Source organism: Mercenaria mercenaria, chromosome 13, assembly GCF_021730395.1.
Source record: "Mercenaria mercenaria strain notata chromosome 13, MADL_Memer_1, whole genome shotgun sequence".
NCBI lineage: Eukaryota > Metazoa > Mollusca > Bivalvia > Venerida > Veneridae > Mercenaria > Mercenaria mercenaria.
In genome coordinates, this window is record NC_069373.1 from 30,502,883 (window position 1) to 30,527,603 (window position 24,721).

The 24,721-nt window shown below is 34.7% G+C and overlaps 1 long non-coding RNA gene across 2 annotated transcripts; it reads left to right on the forward strand.

Moving 5' to 3' along the window:
- The first annotated feature begins 113 nt into the window (after window positions 1-113).
- LOC123529024 (uncharacterized) lies at window positions 114-24,284 on the forward strand. Of its 2 annotated transcripts, XR_006682070.2 has the most exons (4): window positions 114-272; window positions 3,868-3,997; window positions 13,403-13,566; window positions 21,072-24,284. It is a non-coding gene; the product is annotated as an uncharacterized LOC123529024 (long non-coding RNA). The 2 variants fall into 2 exon arrangements; XR_008366711.1 differs by lacking the exon at window positions 21,072-24,284 and having other exon boundaries at window positions 13,403-14,133.
- Window positions 24,285-24,721: the final 437 nt, after the last annotated feature.

Consider the following 24,721-nt stretch of genomic DNA (forward strand, 5'->3'; position numbering starts at 1 on the left):
CTAATTAATACTATAATTGTTAACATTGCTTTGTAAAGTTTTGTGCAGAACCTCATTCACGTCACCGTCCTACATTTTACGCGCAGGTTCAATACAGTGGTGTCATGCTTGAGTAAATGTACTAGGTAAATACACATGTCGGGAATTCACCTGTGAACATTTGATAAATTGAATGGGAACAGATCAGTGGGGATCAAGGAAGGATCCATGACTTTTTGGCGAGATGTGTCAAAAGGTGGAATGTAGGAAATGTGGAAAACCAACATGGGCAGGTAAATCAATTGATTCAAATCCATCAAAAATATTCAAAATAAATGTTCGATAAACACACGCAGTAACTGTTACAAGGGTATATTTTGTAACTGTTCTAGTTTCTCAACTGTCGCCTATAATTTAATAGAATCTTAGGTGAAGACTAATTTACTTTGTTAATTAATACAGAACTAATAGTATAGTATATAATTATTATATTAATTACTAGATCTAGATCTATATAATTATATTATGTTTTAATATGCCTTACTTAATTCAGCTTATAATATCTTTCCTTTTAGCTGCATTATTTTTGTTAATACTGTTTTCTTTTGTTTGTCGGGAAATAGCTCATGAGCTAATGTTTTTGTATCCATTCTGTTTGATGACACAAGTTTATAAGTTTCTCATCACTACTATTGACCTGTTACCTATATGTTAAGATCATCCTGATGTTACCTGGTCTTATCATCCTTAAATCTTGTTGACAACTTTCAACTTGAAAGCGGGCAGTTTTGCAGGTGGGGTGGGGGGCTCCTAAAATCTAGCCGGTATATCAATACAATGTTCTCTGGGTTTGAGGCAATCATTCAGACGTCATACTGATTCATTTTACTAGTTCAAAACGTAAGGCGTAAAAAAAATTGTTTGCTTCCGGTATCCAGACCTATACCCAAAATTTTTGGCCCAACCCTAAATGTTTTTATGGCCTTTGAGAATATTTTTTTCGCTTTTTAACTTGTTTATGCGTTAAACATGGTCATTGATGTTAGAAATCAACTTACTGATGCTCTAAAGGCATAACCCCCTTATTTGTATTCATTTTTTGACACAAAAATAATTTCCAAAAAGTCTCGCTTAATAAAAAAAAATCCCCCAAAAATAATTCTGACCTACCTGCCCAAATTTTTTGGAGCAGTCTAGTATTTTAATTAATTATCAGTCAGGGGTGTAACTGTTTCAAGTTATCGCAGTTTATAACCCATTTGAGTTATTGCTTATACTTTCATAACTTGTTTCAGTTATCATAAAATATTACAAAGCCCTCCTGTGCCAATTCCTCATTTTGAATCAGACTAATGCAATTATTTCCCGAATCCTTGAACTTTTATCTTTCCAGCTATGCAGTAAATTTTTTTATGCCCCCTTTTGCACTTGGAAAATCATGGCTAAAGTTTTGCGTGCATTTATTGCATATAGGCATATAGATTTGAAACTTATTTTTTCTGTTTCTAGATCAGTTTCCAACCTCACTGGGTCAAGTCCCATAACTCTGACATATACTTTGGGCAAATAATGCTCCCTTTTGGACTTAAAAAAGTCTGGTTAAAGTTTTGCGTGCAATTAAGTTATTATCGTGCAAAACAAATGCAGATATTAAATTGAAACTTCACATTTGTCTTCAGGGTTATAAAACTAGTTGATTTCATCAAGTCCCATAACTCTGACATGTATATTGGGCAAATTATGCCCCTTTTGGACTAAGAAAACTTCTGGTTAAAGTTTTGCATGCAAGTTACTATCTCCAAGACTAATGCTAATACTGGATTGAAACTCATTACATATTTTAAGATTAGGATAATATTCCTGCTTCTGGGACAATGATTTGAATTATAAGTCAAGCACTTGCTGTCTTACGGACAGCTCTTTTATTCAATTACGATTGGCTGATGTGTGTGGAAATATAGATACACTTTATTACTGATTATACCAGGTATCAAAAGCTGTGGTTTGTTGTTGGGTGTGTCTGTTCCGGATATTGACCCACAAGTCAACTATAAGTTATTTTTGAGCTTTGACAGTTATATTTGAAATCCTCCTTGATAACTTGACAACAGCATTCTCAGTTGAACTCAGCCCAGAACAATACACTCATTGTTCAATGATTTATGCATGACACTTTTTTTATTTGCTGTGTTAGTTATGGTTTCATTTCCCCTTTTCAAGTTTATATTTGAACTTGGACTGGTGAACTGTTGATCTATAGATCAAATACTCTGTCACAAATTAGCTTTAAAGATGAATCACACACAACAGTTGTTTCATTTAATGGTAGTGTTATCCTTGTATTTTCAAAAAAATTATTAAAAATTTCTATTTGCGTTTAATGTGTTTTTATATAAAATAGTGTTTTGACGAAGAAGTTGATTAGGACTGCTTTTCGTAGACTGTATATATAACTTACACACTTTTGCAGTTGGGCGGAGTGTTTGAGAAAAGTACTGAGAACTGATTGCAGGCATTTTGTGCAGAGGAAAGCACTCATTTTGCTGTCTTCGACTCTCTTTACGCACTTTATTTTATGAAAATCTGTAAATAAGGAAAATATAGGAAAAATGTTACCTGAACCTACAGGACATTTTCTCCATGTGTCTGGTATCCAAAAGTCACATGAGTTGGGCACTGTGTTATAGCTATATTCATTTTTATGACACAGACACATTTCCAATGAAATGAAAAGTAAAAAATATATTAGAAAAGACAAAATTGCCTATCATCAGTCCCTTTTTGTGGTCAAGCAACTGTAAACACAGGTACTATTCTTTCTGGCCTATAGTGCTCTTTATTTGGCCTGGCGGGGCGGAGTTACTCTCTGGCTTATGCAAGTAATGGTAATCTCAAGAAACAAGCAAAATAGATAGAGCTACAGTGGTTACAGTTAGTGTAAGGTAGATGGCCAGTGAATAAGAAATCAGGTTGCCGGATATACTACACATCCTGCATACCACGTACCACGCCAAGTCAGGTTTTTTTAAATGCACGTTAACAGTGCATAAAATTCACATAGGCTTGATGAGCTTCAGAAATGACAATTTATATCAAACCATCCACGGCTGAGTGGTTAAGACTGACTTCTATAATAAATCACTTATCCTCTCTTCTTTGGGTTCAGAGCTTCACTCAAGGTGTAGAATTCTTTCATATGATGAGTTTGTTTGTTTGTTTTGGGTTTAATGCCATTTTTCAATAGTATTTCAGTCATGTAATGGCAGGCAGTTAAAACCAGTGTTCCTGGATTCTGTACCAGTACAAACCTGTTCTCCACAAGTAACTGCCAATGAGAGCCCTCCAGCTGGCTTAGGGAAAGTTGATCAGGTTTTACTAAGATGACTGAAATAATGCCCAGAGAGGCACTCTTGGTTGTCACTAATTTCTGAATAATTTCTCATCTTTATGCTGAAACTGCTAGACTTGCATATATTCCTATAATTTCTGAAATTCCCATCTTTAATGTGGAAACTACTAGACTTGCATATATTCCAATAATTTCTTAAATTCTCATCTTTAATGTGGAAACTGCTAGACTTGCATATATTCCCATAATTTCTTAAATTTCCATCTTCAATGTGGAAACTACTAGACTTGCATATGCCTGCTTAAGAGACCACCTGTATTAAGCAAAAACCTGTGTTATAAAACCATTATTACTTTAGGTCCCTCTATAGTGCATTTCATATAGATTGAACCTGTATTAAAAGACCACCTGTCTTATGAGACCACTTGTTTGTTCTCCCTTTAATGGTCTTTTAAAACAGGTTTCACTGTATTGGGGTGAATTATTTTTAGCTCTACGATATTAAGACATCTGGATGAACTTAAAATTTTTACTTGCAGGCTGTGGTAGTCATATAGAACTGGTTTTACGTGGCATTGCAGATGAAGATAGGTGTAAATGCTCGAAGAAAAAGTCCAAATGCGTCATATTATAGTCAGAATATTCGTCCATTATTTACATCATCAACAGGTTTGTAGATATTATTGTATAAATAATCAGATATTGAACACATCTGAATTTTTTTCACTCATCTGGAAATTTGATTTGATTTGCTGTGTCAAAGCAGAATAATATTATGCCTGCCAAGAGTACCACTTGAGAAATGGAGAAACCCGGCCCTTACTGAATCTTGAAAAAAAGCTCTTGCCTACTTCAAAAACTATGCTTCCCTTGAAAAAGAGTTGTTATAAGGTTTTGCACATTGCTGGTTGGTCTGTCCATCGATAGATGGTTTCTGATTAATAGATAGAGAATGCTTGGTCTCCTAATGCTCAAACTATATAGGATGAGTGCATGACTGTGGTCAGTAGATGAACCTTATCGTTCTGAGAAAAAGTTGGTTGAAGGGTAAGATCACAGTGGCCTTGAGGGTGATAACGGTTTCTGCTCAATAACTAAAGAACTTTTTTGCCTACATTACTTAAACTTCTTAGAATGATTGCCTGTGGTAAGTAGCTGACCCCTATCATTTTGGGCATTGACCAGTATAGGAAATTGAGCACGAAGCAGGAATTTCTTATCCAACACTCCTGCTGGTTCTCAAAAACAAAACAAAACCCAGCTGCATGCAATACTTACATTAACAGCTATCTATCATGTTGTTTGTTTATCTAGAAATCAATGCACTGCTACAGTTTCCATAGAAACATTTTAACAGATAATTATGTACAAAGTTAGAAGGTGCAACTTCTTATAATGTTCTATTTTCATTGAGTTGCTCCATATAATAGTCAGGCCTATTTTGATTCCTTTACAAAACAAGAAAACAATGACCACCAGTTGATTTAAAAATATATATCAACAAAGGTAAAAAAAAATTCAGGGTTTTTAAATGTGTTCATTTCAAGGACATTTCAAAACATAAAATCAGAGAAAACAGCTTGTTCTACCTACTGTAGAGGTTACTGCAATTGACTGTATCAATTTAATAAATACTTTGTGTTCGCTAAAAGCCCCATAATAAATATTGTTCAAAATGTGGCTGTCACATTGTTTGCAACAAATATAAAATATAAAATACATGATTATTTTGTTAAATCTTACTTTCAATAATTGTTTTCTCCTATGTTTTGTCAAAGGTTTGAATATTTGGTTCCATTATTAGCATATATTATTGAATCAGTTGTTCTTATTACCTCCCTTTATGGCTCAGGCAGTGTAGTGCAAGTGTAATATTGAAAAGTAGTTTTTCTAACCATGTGATTATTCATATTCTGTATTCTGTATATTATTAAAGGGAACATTATAGATCTTTTTGTTCCTTACATGAATTTCAAATACCGGTAGAATACACAAAAAGTCAAATATGACATGAAAAGTCATGAAATGCTTTAAATTTTTATCTTAAAAACAGATTGAACAGTTTTCCAAATAGATGTTTTGCATAATTTCATGGTTAGAAAAGCACTGCTTTTAATATTACACATGAACTGTTATAGTTAGAGCAATAAAAATAAAGGAAGGTAATAAAAACAATAGAATCAATAAAGCATTCTAGTCAGCAATATTCAAACCTTCGATAAATGTTAAAGACAGCATTTATCGGAAATAGGATTTAACAAGAAATTAATGTATTTCATGTTCATAACGGAAAATGTGGCAGCCACATTTTATACTAAGGCATCATGAGCCGTTAAATATGAATAAGTGATATCGGTAACATGCATGAATGTTACTGTCTGGGTTTAAATATGCAGATTTGTTTTGACAGGGTGATTGATATGAGCCGTGCCATGGGAAAACCAACATAGTGGCTTTGTGACCAGCATGGATCCAGACAAGCCTGCGCATATGCGCAGTCTGGTCAGGATCCATGCTGTTCGCTAACGGTTTCTCTAATTGCAATAGGCTTTGAAAGCGAACAGCATGGATCCTGACCAGACTGCGCGGATGCGCAGGCTGGTCTGGATCCATGCTGGTCGCAAACCCACTATGTTGGTTTTCTCATGGCGCGGCTCATTTTCTTTTGAAGTTTGTAAATCTCAACATTCAGATTGAAAGCTTAAGTTACGAATTAACCGCATTGTGAATCAATGTGCTGAAGGTTGTTGTATAATGCAAAACCCTGAAGGTGCAACATTGGTACAATGAGTACCTGTCTGGGAAATGATCACACCATGTAATGATATTTCTCAAGTTACACAGAATTAATACAACAGTCTGACAATCCCCATCATATGATCACATGCTATAATAAACCTTCTGATGCATTTGAGATTTTTTTTGTAATATAGGATGCTATAATATTACCGGTTTTGAAAACTCATGCAACAATCAATGTATTAGGTAGCTATGGATAATAATGTTTATACTTATTTTTTTTTCAAATGGATATTTATATGATATTATATTTTATCTGTAGTCTAGGATGAGTACTTCTTGTCTGATAACTTGAACAGATATGAGTTTTTCTTGTCTGATAACTTTAACAGATATGAGTTCAAAGCATATTGCCTGCAGGTGTATGTCAAACATACAAATGTACTTTTTAAATTAGATATTAAAAGTTGTCTATCAATTATCATAACTGGGGTAATTAATGCAAAACTCCTACAATTTGTCATCATGATGACACTATGTAGCTATTAAATGGGCTGAAGTGCTCTCCTATATCTCATTAACTACAGTCAATCTTGTGCAGCTAGCTAAGGGAGTGAAACAGTATGCCTGCTGAAGGCAAGTGGCTGCTTGATTCAGGTTATAACAGAATGTGAGTTCAGGAATTTAACTGACTGACTGCTGAAGGCAAGTGGCTGCTTGATTCAGGTTATAACAAAATGTGAGTTCAGGAATTTAACTGACTGACTGCTGAAGGCAAGTGGCTGCTTGATTCAGGTTATAACAAAAAGTGAGTTCAGGAATTTAACTGACTGACTGCTGAAGGCAAGTGGCTGCTTGATTCAGGTTATAACAAAAAGTGAGTTCAGGAATTTAACAGACCGACTGCTGAAGGCAAGTGGCTGCTTGATTCAGGTTATAACAAAATGTGAGTTCAGGAATTTAACAGACCGACTGCTGAAGGCAAGTGGCTGCTTGATTCAGGTTATAACAAAATGTGAGTTCAGGAATTTAACAGACCGACTGCTGAAGGCAAGTGGCTGCTTGATTCAGGTTATAACAAAAGACTGACTGCTGAAGGCAAGTGGCTGCTTGATTCAGGTTATAACAGAATGTGAGTTCAGGAATTTACCCGACTGACTGCTGAAGGCAAGTGGCTGCTTGATTCAGGTTATAACAAAATGTGAGTTCAGGAATTTAACTGACTGACTGCTGAAGGCATGTGGCTTGATTCAGGTTATAACAAAATATGAGTTCAGGAATTTGACTGACTGACTGCTGAAGGCAAGTGGCTGCTTGATTCAGGTTATAACGAAATGTAAGTTCAGGAATTTAACTGACCGACTGCTGAAGGCAAGTGGCTGCTTGATTCAGGTTATAACAGAATGTGAGTTAGGAATTTAACTGACCGACTGCTGAAGGCATGTGGCTGCTTGATTCAGGTTATAACAAAATGTGAGTTCAGGAATTTAACTGACCGACTGCTGAAGGCAAGTGGCTGCTTGATTCAGGTTATAACAAAATGTGAGTTCAGGAATTTAACTGACCGACTGCTGAAGGCAAGTGGCTGCTTGATTCAGGTTATAACAGAATGTGAGTTCAGGAATTTAACTGACCGACTGCTGAAGGCATGTGGCTGCTTGATTCAGGTTATAACAGAATGTGAGTTCAGGAATTTAACTGACCGACTTCTGAAGGCAAGTGGCTGCTTGATTCAGGTTATAACAGAATGTGAGTTCAGGAATTTAACTGACCGACTGCTGAAGGCAAGTGGCTGCTTGATTCAGGTTATAACAAAATGTGAGTTCAGGAATTTAACTGACCGACTGCTGAAGGCATGTGGCTGCTTGATTCAGGTTATAACAAAATGTGAGTTCAGGACTTTAACTGACCGACTGCTGAAGGCAAGTGGCTGCTTGATTCAGGTTATAACAGAATGTGAGTTCAGGAATTTAACTGACCGACTGCTGAAGGCAAGTGGCTGCTTGATTCAGGTTATAACAGAATGTGAGTTCAGGAATTTAACTGACCGACTGCTGAAGGCAATTGGCTGCTTAATTCAGGTTATAACAGAATGTGAGTTCAGGAATTTTACTGACCGACTGCTGAAGGCAAGTGGCTGCTTGATTCAGGTTATAACAAAATGTAAGTTCAGGAATTTAACCCGACTGACTACTGAAGGCATGTGGCTGCTTGATTCAGGTTATAACAAAATGTGAGTTCAGGAATTTAACTGACTGACTGCTGAAGGCATGTGGCTGCTTGATTCAGGTTATAACAAAATGTGAGTTCAGGAATTTAACTGACTGACTGCTGAAGGCAAGTGGCTGCTTGATTCAGGTTATAACAAAATGTGAGTTCAGGAATTTAACTGACTGACTGCTGAAGGCAAGTGACTGCTTAATTTATTTGGCCGCTAAGGAAAGTTTAACTGTGCCACCTAAAAGTCTTTGACTCAGTTGCTTCCTTGACGTTTTAATAACTATTTTACCTTTGTGTAATAATGCAGCAAGTTTGGTGAAGGTTTTATAAAATAAATTTTACATGTATACAATACAATATTGCATGTACAATCAATGCGCGATGCATTTCTTAGACATTCTTATTCCCACAAAAACTCATCAAATGAACAAAACAATAGCCTGACAAGTGTTCTGTTAGAGTTTTGACAATTTCCACCATGGGATACACCAGGAGTGTCACAAATTCATTAATGCTTGAAGAGACATGCTATAAGGTCAAAACCAAGCATTTCTGATAACCCATAATGCCCCATCTGACATGATAAATCCACGATAAATGTTCGACCTCTGACATTTAAATACATTATGAAAAAAGTAGAACCTTTATACTTGGTGCATCACTTATATAGAAAGATAATTTTTAGCCAAAATTTAGAGTCCAGTCCTTTTTAGCTCATCTGATTTTTTGAAAAAAAAAGATGAGTTATTGTCATCACTTGATCGGCATCGGTGTCAGCGTTGCCTGGTTAAGTTTTATGTTTAGGTCAACTTTTCTCCTAAACTATCAAAGCTATTGCTTTGAAACTTGTACAGCAAGAAACATAACTCCATCCTGCTTTTTGCAAGATTTATGACCCCATTTGTAATTAGAAAATATCAGATTTCTTGGTTAAGTTTTATGTTTAGGTCAACTTTTCTCCTTAACTATCAAAACTATTGCTTTGAAACTTGGAACACTTGTTCACCATCATAAGCTGACCCTATACATCAAGAAACATAACTCCATCCTGCTTTTTTAGCTCACCTGAGCACAAAGTGCTCGGGGTGAGCTATTGTGATCGTCTGGCGTCCGTCCGTCCACTTTCCTTTAAACAACATCTCCTCTGTCCGTCCACTTTCCTTTAAACAACATCTCCTCCTAAACCACCAGGCCAATTTTGATGAAACTTCACAGGGATGTTCCATGGATGGTCCTCTTTAAAAATTATTCAAAGAATTGAATTCCATACTGAACTCTGGTTGCCATGGCAACCGAAAGGAAAAACTTAAAAAATCTTCTTATCCAAAACCGCAAGGCGTAGAGCCTCGATATTTGGCATGTGGCATCATCTAATGGTCCTCTATGAAGATTATTCAAATTTTGCCCCTGGGGTGAAAAGAGGCCCCGCCCCGGGGGAACCCAAGTTTTACATAGACTTATATAGGAAAAAACTTTAAAAATCTTCTTGTCTGAAACCACAAGACCTAGGCCTTTGATATTTAGTATGTAGCATTGTCTTGTGGTCCTCTACCAAGATTGTTCAAATTATTACCCTGGGGTGAAAAGAGGCCCCGCCCCGGGGGTCCCAAGTTTTACATAGACTTATATAGGAAAAAACTTTAAAATTCTTCTTGCCTGAAACTGCAAGGCCTAGGCTTTTGATATTTGGTAGGTTGCATTGCCTAGTGGTCCTCTACCAAAATTGTTCAAATTGTGCCCCTGGGATGAAAAGAGGCCCTGCCCTGCGTGTCCCAAGTTTTATATACACTTATATAGGAAAAAAGTTTAAAAATCTTCTTGTCTGAAAGTTCAAGGCCTAGGCCTCGATATGTGGTATGTAGCATTGCCTAGTGGTTCTCTAACAAGATTGTTCAAATTATGCCCCTGGGGTGAAAAGAGGCCCCGCCCTGGGGGTCACTTGTGTATGAGTTATATAGCAAACTGGAATGTGTCTGTAGGACACAGGGTGTGCCCCCCACTGGTACATTGTCACAAATAAGGGGAAATCATTCAAATGTTTGCAGTCCTAATGGGGTGTAGCCTCAAAAAAAATTATGAAATGGATTCATTATTTTATACCATATACTTTCTGAGCTATGAGCATCACAAACAAAAAATCCACTGTTTTGGCTATTTCAAGGGCCATAACTCTGTAATAAACGCTAAAATTCTCATAAAGAATGCCAAGTGTGCAAGGTCACATTATGATAACGACTCAAGCAAGGTTTCATGAATTTACATTAAATACTTTTTGAGTGAGGCACATACCTCGGTAATTAGGTGAAAATGTGCATTTTTTTACTATTTCAGGGGCCATAACTCTGGAAATAGGGGGCGGACCCAGATGAAAAATAGGAGGTGTACAAGTTCATATCATTATAAAGATTCATGCAAGGTTTCATCAATTTATGTCAAATACTTTTTGAGCTAGGCGTGTCACAAGGTGAAAATGTGCATTTTTGACTATTTCAGGGGCCATAACTCTAGAAATAGGGGGCAGACCCAGATGAAAAATAGGAGGTGCGCAAGTTCATATCTTGATTAAGACTCACACAAGGTTTCATGAATCTGTATCAAATACTTTTTGAGCTAGGCGTGTCACAAGGTGAAAATGTGCATTTTTGACTATTTCAGGGGCCATAACTCTAAAAATAGGGGGCGGACCCAGATGAGAAATAGAAGGTGCGCAAGTTCATATCATGATTAAGACTCACGCAAGGTTTCATGAATCTATATCAAATACTTTTTGAGCTAGGTGTGTCACAAGGTGAAAATGTGCATTTTTGACTATTTCAGGGGCCATAACTCTAAAATTAGGGGGCAGAGCCAGATGAAAAATAGAAGGTGCACAAGTTCATATCATGATAAAGACTCACGCAAGGTTTCATTAATTTATATCAAATACTTTTTGAGCTAGGCGTGTCACAAGGTGAAAATGAGCATTTTTGACTATTTCAGGGGCCATAACTCTAAAAATAGGGGGCGGACCCAGATGAGAAATAGAAGGTGCGCAAGTTCATATCATGATTAAGACTCACGCAAGGTTTCATGAATCTATATCAAATACTTTTTGAGCTAGGTGTGTCACAAGGTGAAAATGTGCATTTTTGACTATTTCAGGGGCCATAACTCTAAAATTAGGGGGCAGAGCCAGATGAAAAATAGAAGGTGCACAAGTTCATATCATGATAAAGACTCATGCAAAGTTTCATTAATTAATATCAAATACTTTTTGAGCTAGGCATGTCACAAACTTTGGACGGACGCAAGGACTGAAGGACGGACGCACGCATGCACGGACAAGAGCAAATCTATATGCCCCCACCACTCATGGGGGGAGCACAAAAATACTTCAAATATTATCTGATCATATTGCCTAGACTGTTCAATTATAATTACCTGATGGCCCCAAGTAATTAGGGGTTACTTGACTGTGACCTTGACCTACTGACCTACTTTCTTGTTTTTTTAGATACAGCCTTGAAATTTGGATGACATATACAGTTTTGCACGCCGATCTTAACACTGACTTTCAGTGACCATGAATGTGACCTACTGACCTACTTTCTTAATATTTTAAATCGTGACCTACTGACCTACTTTCTTGTTTTTGAAGTTACAGCAAAGAAATTTGGACCACATGTATATTATGTTTGATATAGATTTCAATACGCATCTTGAAAAGTCTTAAAAGTGAGATACACAAAAATTGTTGTTATTATTAAGTTAAATATATTTAACTGGTCATCTACAAACAGTAACTAGTATATGATAAAATTTAATGTCTTTGGTATGTAGCATCGTGTAGTGGGCCCAACTAAACTCAGGTGAGCGATATAGGGCCATCATGGCCCTCTTGTTCAAGAATTATTGCTCCTTTTGGACTTAGAAAATCAGTTTTCTTGGTTAAGTTTTATGTTTAGGTCAGCTTTTCTCCTAAACTATCAAAGCTATTGCTTTAAAACTTGCAACACTTGTTCACCATCATAAGCTGACCATGTACAGCAAGAAACATAACTCCATCCTGCTTTTTGCAAGATTTATGACCCCTTTTGGACTTAGAAAATATCAGATTTCTTTGTTAAGTTTTATGTTTAGGTCAACGTTTTCTCTTAAACTATCAAAGTTATTGCTTTGAAACTTGCAACACTTGTTCACCATCATAAGCTGACCCTGTACAGCAAGAAACATAACTCCATCCTGCTTTTTGCAATAATTATTGCCCCTTTAGGACTTAGAAAATCAGTTTTCTTGGTTGAGTATTATGTTTAAGTCAGCTTTTTTCATAAACTATCAAAGCTATTGCTTTAAAACTTGCAACAGTTTTTCACCATCATTAGCGGACGCTGTAGATCAAGAAACATAATCCTGTCCTGCTTTTTGCAAGAATGATGGCCCTTTTTAGACTTAGAAAATCATAGGTAGGACAATATTTCTATTATACAAAAAAAAATCAGATGAGCGTCGGCACCCGCAAGGCGGTGCTCTTGTTTCTTTTGGTTTAATGCCATTTTCCAACAGTATTTTAGTTATGTAAGATTGGACAGTTAACCTAACCAGTGTTCCTGGATTCTGTACCAGTACAAACCTGTTCTCCACAAGTAACTTCCAACTTCCCCACATAAATCAGAAGTGGAAGACAAATGATATCAGACACAATATCTTTTTTCAAATTGTCACAGAGAACATACACCCTCCCCCGACCCAAAGATCCGTAGATCTGCAGTCTCCTTATTGAGCTAAGAGGGCTTGTCTGTTGAGCTGAGGGGGTGGGCTTTAAGTTGCCACAGAAACAAAATGGCAGCAAGTTTTACCAAATATTGAAATAATCATAACTTCCTAATTTTTAAGTGGATTTTGAAAATTCTTTATTAGTAATTGTCTTATATGATTTAAAGAAGACCTAGCAGACAAACTGAACATTAGAGTAAGGTAACCTTCCCCTTTAAGAAATTTTAGGCAATCTAAGTATAGTTTGATGAAGATACAAATGACATTTTTGGTCACCCCTCATATAATTTTTTATCACCCCTCATATAACAATGTATGATGGTACATAAACACTTGTTTTGATATTCTATTTTCTATTTTCAGTGATTTTCTAGATATAGTGCAGCTATTTCAAAGATGTGATAATGTCTGTTTCCATGGTAACAGTTCTCAAGAATTATCAACTCATCAATGAGGAGAGACAATACATTCACCAGTTGAAGGGATGCATGTTGGTCAGAAAAGATAGCAGAAAATATTAATTATCTGTAATTATTTTTGTATTGATCATGTTAGAATATTATTAGCTTATGTGTTAATACCAGGTAATTTCAATACATGTATATAATACATCCTTTTAATTACTGGAATCTACTACCTGTTACTTGTTGATTACCTGCTCCATAGTTAACTTAAAGAACTGTATTCATCAATTTTTTCTTTCTGAAATTAAGATTTGAAGATATGGAGCCGCTTGAGTTTCCATTTTGAAATTTTCTGTTGTAACTTTTTAAGAAAACTTCCTGAGCGGACCCATAATGATAGTAGCTATCAACTGTTGGTAATTTCTGTGTGATTACATATTCTCATGTTGCTTTTTGGTATTCTTTGATAGATAATATAGATTATTACATACTCATTTATAAACTTTGTTAAGTTTCAATGGAACCTAAAACGTCAATATTTTTATATTGATGTTCAAATTTCATTTGGGTGTGTGTGACGTCATCTGTGACATCAGTTTCATGTATTTACTTGTGCATAAGAACAAATTTATATCATTCATATAACAATTTTAAAGTATAAATACGTATGTAATAAAAAATATTCTGATATGCTTTTCTCTGCTACTATATTTTATCTACTGTTTTAGATTAGGGGCATATTAGAATCAAAATGATTCATAGCAAAACCGTGTTTTAACACTATTTATACACTCTGGCGGTAATACATCGTACAAATAATTTCACTCGGGCTGCGCCCTCATGAAATTATTACGCCGGACGTATAACTGCCCATCGTGCATAAATAGTGTTAAAGCACTCTTTTCCTATAGATTATTTCTTAATAGTAAGATTCGTATCAAGAAATATTCACTCGTTCTCCTAAAGTCGAGATATATTATCTACCCTGGTTGTGAAACTAGAGCAAGATCTGTGCATATATGACAGTGTGCTCAACTATTCAACAATTTCTAGTCAAGCAAGGGCTATAACTTCCATTTCAAGGCTTATACACAATTATAACATTACAAATTAAAACTCTCTACGGCAATTACAGCAAAACCAAATTTTCTAAGTAAAAAAAGGGCCACAATTTGAATTCTCTAACTTGGTTATTTAAGTATGCTTGATGTGTTGGATGCCCTGTGTAAAGTTTCAATCCATTGTTGTTTTTACAGAGATACAGCTCGACAATTGCATTCAAAACAGACCTAACAAAAATATCTAAGTCTAACAAAGCCAATGATTCCCAATAAATTCAACCAAGAGTTATCTAACTTGGTTATGTAACTAGAAGCATGTGAAATTTCAGTCTTATATGCAGATGTTTCTGAGATTTAGCATGATATTTTAACCTAATATTCTAAGTAAAGAAGGGGACATAATTTACTTAACATATAATCGGGAGTTCCCTAACTTGGTTATGTATGTTACTGTAGGTATAACAACATGAAAGCTTTGTGTAAAGTTTCAATCTGATAAATGTATCTGTTTCTGAGATACTACTTAAGAAATACTAAATCTGTTCCTTATTTCATCAGTTGATGAAATTTGGGCAGAAGTTTAAATGAGTAATAATTAAATCGTAAGTGCGTAGCTAATTAGTATCTAACTTAGTTCTTTTGGTAGGCTTGATTACATCAAATTCCAACAAGAGTTATCTAACTTGCAGTTGGTTTAATGACTGGGATGCATTGTGTGAATTTTCAATGCAATAAATGCCATGGTTACTGAGATATGGTCTTACACTCAAAAATTACCAAGGTGTGATGCCAACACCCAGGTGAATAGAATAGCCAATCTTTTTACATTGCCAAAATATCTACATTATAGGAGTGATTATGTAGATTTTTTGGCAATGTAAAAAGATTGGCTATTTTATAATTTTAGCTTGACGATTTGAATAGTGAGATGAATGGTGAGAGCTATTCTATTCACCTGGGTGTTGGCATCACACCTTGGTAAATAGAATTAGACAAGCAATAACTTAAAGTAATAAAAATTGAATTATTTTAAGATTTAGTGTAACGGTACCTTTTGTGTGTAATATTGGAATTATTTACATGAAACTTGTACATGTAATTTCTGGTAATAGGTAGTGTGGTGTAGTTTTTTTTACTGTTTTAGTAATGTTACTTAGTTTGATTTGTAGAGGATTTTCTGGGATTATGACAACTTAAAATGAATATAGTTGATATAGTTGAAGTAGTCCCTTAAACATACTTGATTATATATTTTTTTATTTTATGCTAACCAATGAAACAGTGAGGTAAATTCCATATCAGTCACTGGTTATCATTCACACTGTGGGTGATATAGCTCCGTCTCCTTTGAAAATTTGTTTGTTTTGAGCGGATATGGTATATATCGCATCTCGTAGTGATAAAATTTTAACATTTTTACTCCTGCATCCCGCTCCAAAAAATTAAAACATTTTATCACTACTCGAGATATATACCATATCCACTCAAAACAAACAATTATCCTCTATATATGTTACATTCCAATTGTATTTTTCCATTCTATGATTTTATGGACCACATGAAGCAATGACGTATTGCGACATGCTCTACATGTTTTAGTTCAGTAAACTGCCAACAGTACAAATGATAATGACAAGATTTTAATATTCTGCCTGTATTTAAAGCTAATACCAACAAGGGGGGTATTCGATCTACTCCTTACCATGGAAAAAAATGGCGGCCAAAACTGAAAACGTGAGTTTTTCTTACTTTTTTGCTTTTTCAAGGATATCTAGACAATAACACATGTCTATCAACCTGCTCCACTGTTTTCTCTATCTACTGGTACCTTTCCCTTTGGAAACAGCACTTTAGTTTGTCTGGAATGCTGGTCATGAGATTTGAATCGATGGAAAATCCTCCGGTAAACACGGGATAAGGAATAGTGCGACTTGCAAAAATGGTCTTTTTTACCTAATATACTGCAGGTTGTAAGCTATTTTTCTGATTTGAAGGAATATTTCCACATACTTATCTAATACTGTTAGTTTTGCGCAGATCATTGTTCGTATTTTCACAAAAACACAATTTTTGTCCGATGGTAAGGAATAGTGTGCGAAAATTAGAGGATAAGGTGCAGTGCAATTTTTTCAAAGGGATTTTACAGTTTTCTCACATCGTTTCTGAAATAACCAGTAGCCATTTCTCTACCATGTAATAATTAAAGAGGTCTGAATCATGATCCTGGCTGTTAAACTACACTTATACTGTAGGTGAACCATAGTGTAAAACCCTCCTATCGTTAAAAGTCGTTAATGACGAACAATCGAGTGTTCCTTATCGTGCTCGTTTAAAATAGGCCCCAGAAGCAAATTAAACATACTATAATGCCAATGAATATGTGTTTATACTTGTTACCTAATGTCAATTGGATTTATCAGATCCATAATCCAAAAAAAATGTACTAAAGACAATTTAAAATAATACATACGTTACTGACGCCATGCGCAATTTTTATACAAAAATTCACAACGCTTGACCGCTTTTATAGTTAATGACGGATTTTTTAGTAAATGCAAAGAATACATATTCCCTAATTATTAATAACTGCATCATAATGTGTATGTTTGTGTTTTTACGATTCCTAAACAATAAAACAGATATGACGCCGATGAAGGAATACTTAGGTTATGGATCTATCATACTATGAATATATGAGCTTGACATACAAAGAATAGCGTTTTGGTGTCTTTAAAGGTTATTTCTAGTTTTGTTTCAATAACATGTTATAACATTTGATACAAGATATACTTAGTAGTGATATATTTTTCACATAAACTTTCCTTATGTTAAGATTCCACTTTCGATGATACAAACGTTACCTTTATTCTAAGACATTGAAAATCACAGCAATTCATGTTGAACTGAGAGTAGTTTTTTCACGCCAAAACAGTGCATGCATTTTCAATAAATCTATTATGAAGCAGAGGTCCTTCTTAATTTAAATGGCATAAGAAATGGCAAAATGATATGTGATCGATACAAACATTACTAAAATAACATAAACAAATAAGTGTCACTCAGTTTTAATTGACAGTGTCATCAGTTTGTATCGTCTACGTCATAAGATGCAGATTTCACACATTTAAAGTTGCATATTTGTCCTTGAAGACGTGTTTTCTTTTTATGAAAATGTTCAATGGGCTCCGCTGGTAATGTTCGGTTTAAATAGGAAGCTAATTTGATATATCTTAAAGTAAAACCTATTTGTGATTATATGACAATTACATTTTTGTTTCAGTTATATTTATGTTGTTATAAATATTGAGTACGCCATAAACACAGTACAAACTATTGATACATACGTTACGTATGGTAACGTATGTATCCTTTCATACTTGATATCTTACTGACAGTCCATTTTATACAACATGAGGCTTCTTTTATTTTTTGAAGTCAAGGTTCCAAGATAAAACGCTCAGGCATTAAATAATTTGCTGAAAGTTTTGTTTTTATCACTATTTTTGTTTAAAACATGTCATGCAAATTCTATTTTTAAAATCTGAAAATATATGCTTTAATATTAATTTCTTGTTAAAAAGGTTTATTTACAGAATTGGTCGTATGTCATAAAGATACATGTTTGACATTTTTTTAAATACAAAATGAATGGAAACAGCATACCCGTGGTACCCATAGCACAGGATCGGTAACGTATGTATCAATACATATGTTATTGGTGTATGTGTGCGTATATCAGTAATAATAACTCACTGTTGACTTGTGGCGGGTTGCACATCAGGTTAACATTATTATAAAATCGAGGGCTGAAGTCTGAAAGGTGTATCGTGAACGTGAGAAGGCTAAAGGCAGTGCAATCCTTTAAAAAGAGAGAATCAGACAGTGAAACTATTAACCCCGTGCTAATTAAATCCTTGGGCAAACAGAAAAGGGAGGAGAGAGAATAAGAAAAACAAAATGAGAAACAGACTTTGAGACTTCGAAAAAAAAAAACAGTACTTTTTCACAAGAAATGTATAATGTCATAATATGACATTATACATTCCCTGTGAAAATGTACCATGTTTCTTTCGGAGTTTCGAGAGTCTGTTTCTTAGTTTGTTGAATAGGCTTTGGTTGTTGGAGCGCAGGCTTAACCGAAAAGATAGTGTTTGTAGTTTTTACTAAGAACGTATGCCACCTTATATTACTTTGTTTTCGTTTCTATTAAAATTGATACCTTAAAACGAATCGCTGCCGTAGAACTGGTAACTAAAAGGTAAAAGAGCTACCTTGAATTACTGTTAAGGTAAAAATCTGCAAGTAAAAGGGCATAAAATTTTGTTCCAACCGTGATATATCTTGAAATATTTTTACAAGACTGATGATATATTTGAAAAAGTCTTTACAGTAAAGACAGACTTAATAAAACTGTTAACTCTCTGAATGAAATTTTATATGTAGAATTGTCGGTTTGTGTTGGTGCTTGGTTCATGAATGTGGTTGTACTCAAATAAAATTATCTTTTCTTCATTTTTTGGAAAAGTTCTGACACGGTGACTTGTGATTACATTTAATTTTCAATATTTGAATAAGTACTTTTTCTTCGTGCATTTCATTTTATACAGCTTAATGTTGTGTGATTCATGGATCCAATGACAAAAGCGCTTGTTATAAGGGCTGTCACCTTATAAATATACAAGAGAACGAGATTATCAAAGCTGTCTATACGAATAATTAATTTGACAATCGTAAGAAATAATTGATTTGAATAAATAAGTATTTGTGCTTTTGATTTACAATGGTTGGCTTCAATTTGATGGCAATCTTGAACACGAACTTTGGTGCCCGAAAATGAATTTATTCGTTATTCTTAACTTGGGATACATACGTTACCATCAGCATATTTCTGATCAGATGGTAACCAAGATTGTAAAGTCATATTGTGCATAAGATTATGCTAATTATATGTCAACGGTTTTACTACAAAGGTATAACCACAATATTTGTTGTTAAAAAGTATTATTGTAAAATAAAATTAATTAAATTAATTAAAGTTGCATGTTTTATGTTTTGACAAGTTTGATACGTGTTATTGTTGATTGACATAAATGTTTCCAAGAAAAGCTTGATAATTAAATGCATTTAAATTCGTGGTAAAAGATACATAATGTTGGTAAATAACAATCATATTTGCCACATATTAAGCCATTACTTGAATGTATCTTTTCTCATACCCAGGTAATTCAGTGCAATGATACTTACGTTACTTTTGTAGTGCAGCTTAAGATACAAGCAGGACACATAAAATATTCAAATTGCTCTTCCAAATGTATATGTTAATGGCATCGTAAGAGTATATCTATGATTTTATGAGCTAATTATGTTTGCGATTTGCCTTTTGTCAATGTTTAAATATGTTTTGTAACAGTTAAATGTCTGTTCAATAATCTACTAGCGAACTTGCGAGGTAATATTCTTAATAACTCTAAGTCAACGTTAACTTATAATGTAAGAGTTAACCATAATTATGAAAAGTCATATACATAGTTATAGCTTCAGCCACGAATGATTTCTTGTGTTTATGTATCCATAAAGTCGTGAATTAGTGCGCCTAAATGTCGCATAACGTATGTATCTTAACGCAAAATTACAAAGAAGAGCGGTATACTTCAACAATGCATAACACCTAAACAAGTTAAGTGGTGTTGCTGATTTTTCACTATCTTTAGTAGCACACTTTGTATTTAAGTAGGTTTAACTTTTAATGGTTTCTTAAGACAAAAAAAAATATTTCAACATTTTTGTAAGGCAATTGCTTGTTATTAACGACTTTGGCGCTATACCAAATAGAAATTTATTGATACTTAAATGTTGGCGAGGGATACTATATTAAATACTTGCTAAACATTTTGCTTTCAGTACATCACGTGTCTGATAGACAGGCGGATACCTTTTAAATCTTACTACATTTAGCAAGAGATAGTTATAAATGATCACCAAAATATTATTGTAACAGACTTTTACTTGATTGTCTCTGAAAAGAGCGAAGAAAAAAGTTGCTTGAAGAAGTGAACTGCACCTTATCCTCTTATTTTCGTACACTGTTCCTTACCATCAGACAAAAAACTGGGTAATTTAAAATTACGACTTTTAATCGGCTCCAGACTAACCATGATGGAAATATATATTGAATTTTTTCTTCTAATCAGAAAAATAGCTCACAACTATTTGAATTGTAAGGAAAAAAGACCATTTTGCTAATCGCACTATTCCTTATCCCGTGTTTACCGAAGGATTTTCCATCGATTCAAATCCCATGACCAGCATTCCAGACAAAATACAGCACTGTTTCCAATGTTAAAGGTACCGATAGATAGAGAAAACAGTGGAGCAGGTTGATAGCCATGTGTCATGGTCTAGAAATCCTTGAAAAAGATAAAAAGTACGAAAAACTCACATTTTCAGTTTTGGCCGCCATTTTGTTTTGGTGGTAAGGAGTAGATCGAATACCCCCCTTGACCAAGTAAGAGGCATAAATATATGTTAATAAGATTGTAATACAGTTTGTTTTTTTTGCTTTTGCAGTCACAGTAACCATCCATCATTCCAGAGCTCTACAACCTCTCTTTTTGTCTGCATGTGGCAGCAGTTCTCCCAAGGTTACAAAGCTGAACTTGGAGAACAGTCTCAGTTCTGCAGCATCTGATTGGTTCCTTCTGAGCACAGTTTCAGGTCTGCAGCATCTGATTGGTTCTTTCTGAGCACAGTTTCAGATCTGCAGCATCTGATTGGTTTTTTCTGAGCACAGTTTCAGATCTGCAGCATCTGATTGGTTCTTTCTGAGCACAGTCTCAGTTCTGCAGCATCTGATTGGTTCTTTCTGAGCACAGTTTCAGATCTGCAGCATCTGATTGGTTCTTTCTGAGCACAGTTTCAGATCTGCAGCATCTGATTGGTTCTTTCTGAGCACAGTTTCAGATCTGCAGCATCTGATTGGTTCTTTCTGAGCACAGTTTCAGATCTGCAGCATCTGATTGGTTCTTTCTGAGCACAGTTTCAGATTTAAGCAGTGGTTGAGATTGGTCACTTTATTTTAAATTAGTTTTATAACCTTGGGAGTCGGTTGAAAATGGTGGTGTCATGAGATTCACCACTGATACTCGTGCTATATTTTGTACACACTTTTTGTTGTATTTGGGACTTGTGACCATTGTAGAATATATTAAGTTGTTCATGTTATACCTGCTCACAGGGGGATCGAGACTCTGTGTGTAATGCTTGTACATGTATACAGTAATTATGTCTCTCACCACAATTGGTGTGGGAGACATATTGATTTACTCCTGTCTGTGTGTCTTTGTGTCTGTCACAAAACTTGTCCGCACTGTTAAGTCGAACATTTCTCATCCGATCTTCACCAAACTTAAACAAAACGTGTTTGACCGCAAGTCCTCTGCCATGTTAAATAACTAGCCAAATTAGCCCAGGCACTTCGGAATTATGGCCCTAATGAATTATCGAAAATCGGCCTATGTGCTCTTGTCCGCGCTCTAAGTCGAACATTTCTCATCCGATTTCACCAAACTTAAACAAAATGTGTTTGACCATAAGTCCTCGGCCAAGTTTGATAACTAGCCAAATCGGCGCCAGGCACTTCGGAATTATGGCCCTTGAATTACTGAAAATCAGCCTTTTTACTCTTTTCCGCATTTCTCATCCAATCTTCACCAAACTTGAACAAAAATTGTTTGACCATAAGTCCTCGGCCAAGTTCGATAACTAGCCAAATCGGCCCAGGCACTTAGGAATTATGGCCCTTGAATTACCGAAAATCGGCTTTTTTACTCTTGTCTGTGCTCTAAGTCCAACAGTTCTCATTTGATCTTCACCAAACTTGAACCAAATGTTTTTGACCACAACTCCTTGGCCAGGTTCTTTAACCAGCCAAATCGCCCGAGGCACTTCAGAATTATGGCTCTTGAATTACCCAAAATCAGCCTTTTTACTCTTCAAAGGTATATTTGTAGTGAGTTCAGAAAATAAAGACTTGACTTACTATTTAGATGATTAGGCAGTTGTGGGAGACATCCGCTTTTTGAAAAGCAGCTCTAGTTAGCATTAAATTTTTTTGCTAAAAATTAGTTGATAGATTAATACTCAACACATGTTCATGTTTCACATTGCAAAGTGATGATAAACAAGTGTTTTGTAAATGTTTACATCAAAATTCATAGAAAGTTTCAGTGTTCTAAATTTGGACATCTTTGATGTTCAGTGAAAGATACAGATGAAACCCGGTATCCAAATTTGCTTACCTAGAAATGTCTTGAAATAATTACCAAATCTGCTCAAAAGTTCTTCTCAATCTTATATTTTCACTGTTTATGTAAAATTCAACATTGTGACTTCAGTTTAAATCCGTCGAGTTTTGAAGTCCCATTTTCAAAGCCTTATACATATACATCTTGGTGTGTTGAAATATAAAATGTGAAGCCTACCGGTATATGAAAGTATGACAAATATAAATACAAATAATCCTACATGTACAAGTGAAAGTATTGAATCTCAATCTCTCTAATATTAGAGATAATATTGTAGAAATGGAGGAATGGAGGGTACTGTTGTCAAAAATCCTTTTGTTACATGGGAAATAATAGATAATTGGAAGAAATATTTAGGTTATCACGGTGAAAATGGTTTACTTCTGTTATTTGCTGATTACTGGGTATTTTAACGAAGTTCTGTTTGGTGGGCAATATTATTTTCTTTCATGAAAATGGATAGATTTAGGGCAGGTTGGTAGTCACCTGCCTCTTAGTATAAAAACTTATGTCACTTAAATGAGCATAACTCAATATTTCTAAATTATTTCAATATCTATTCAGTTACCTAATGAAAATATTGCCATTCTATATACTAAACAATGGCGACTACAACATGTAATAAAACCTTGATAGATTTTAGAGGGTAAAAGATTCTTTTCCATTACCTTATTACTATTACATGTATCATGCTCTTTCTAATGTACTGCTAGAAGTTATTTATAAAGAAATTCAGGTATTTCAAAGAGCATATCAAGACATTTTAGACATATCAAGACATTTCAGACATATCAAGATATTTCAGACATGTAAAGCAAGACATTTCAGACACATCAAGATATTCAGACATGTAAAGCAAGACATTTCAGGATATTCAGACATATCAAGACATTTCAGACTTGTCAAGGTATTTCAGACATCTAAAGCAAGACATTTCAGACACATCAAGATATTCAGACATATCAAGGTATTTCAGACATGTAAAGCAAGAAATTTCAGACACATCAAGATATTCAGACATATCAAGACATTTCAGACTTATCAAGATATTTCAGACATGTAAAGCAAGACATTTCAGACATAGCAAGACATTTCAGACAAATCAAGATATTTTAGACATGTAAACAAGACATTTCAGATGTATCAAGATATTTCAGACATGTCAAAATATTCAGACATATCAAGATATTTCAGACATGTCAAGAAATATAATAAGGTTTATACACTTTTTTGTCATTGACCTTTCATTACAGCATTATAAACTGTCATCAACATTCTATTGTTTTATTTTTGTGGTTTTATTGTGATTCAGAATCTCAAGTGTATGTATTGTATGTTAAACATCAAAGGTTGTGTGTTCTATTTTGTAGTCAAACTTGTTAATACTTATAGTGCTTCAGAAGTACTGTTGTAATACTGATCATATATAAACTGTTCATGCTACAGTTAGTGGTAAATAAATTGAATATTAAGAATACAGTTGTGTTCATTTTACCGTAGGCTAACATCCAAAAGTTACACCATTTGGTGACAGTACATCACATATAACAGGAGGACTAAGAAGACAGTTTTCACCAAAACTTACATTGTTAATGACTTTTCTATGCCCTGTCCATTAAAACTGGTGGGGTAAAAAGTGTTACTCCTGTTTGTGTGTGTGTGTATCTATGCATGTGTGTGTATGTGCACAAATTCTGTTTAGCCGATAACTTTGTTGTTTCATAGATATTTACCTAACTTGGCACAAAAACACACTGAGAGAAAAAGGTGCATCATGTTCAAGACCAATATCCTAACCTTAAAGGTCAAGGTTGCACTTAAGAGGTGATAGATTTAAGGTAATATTTCTTGTACAATCTCTATAATTTTAATGCATGAATGAATATTAAATAACTTGGCATAAACATTCACCAT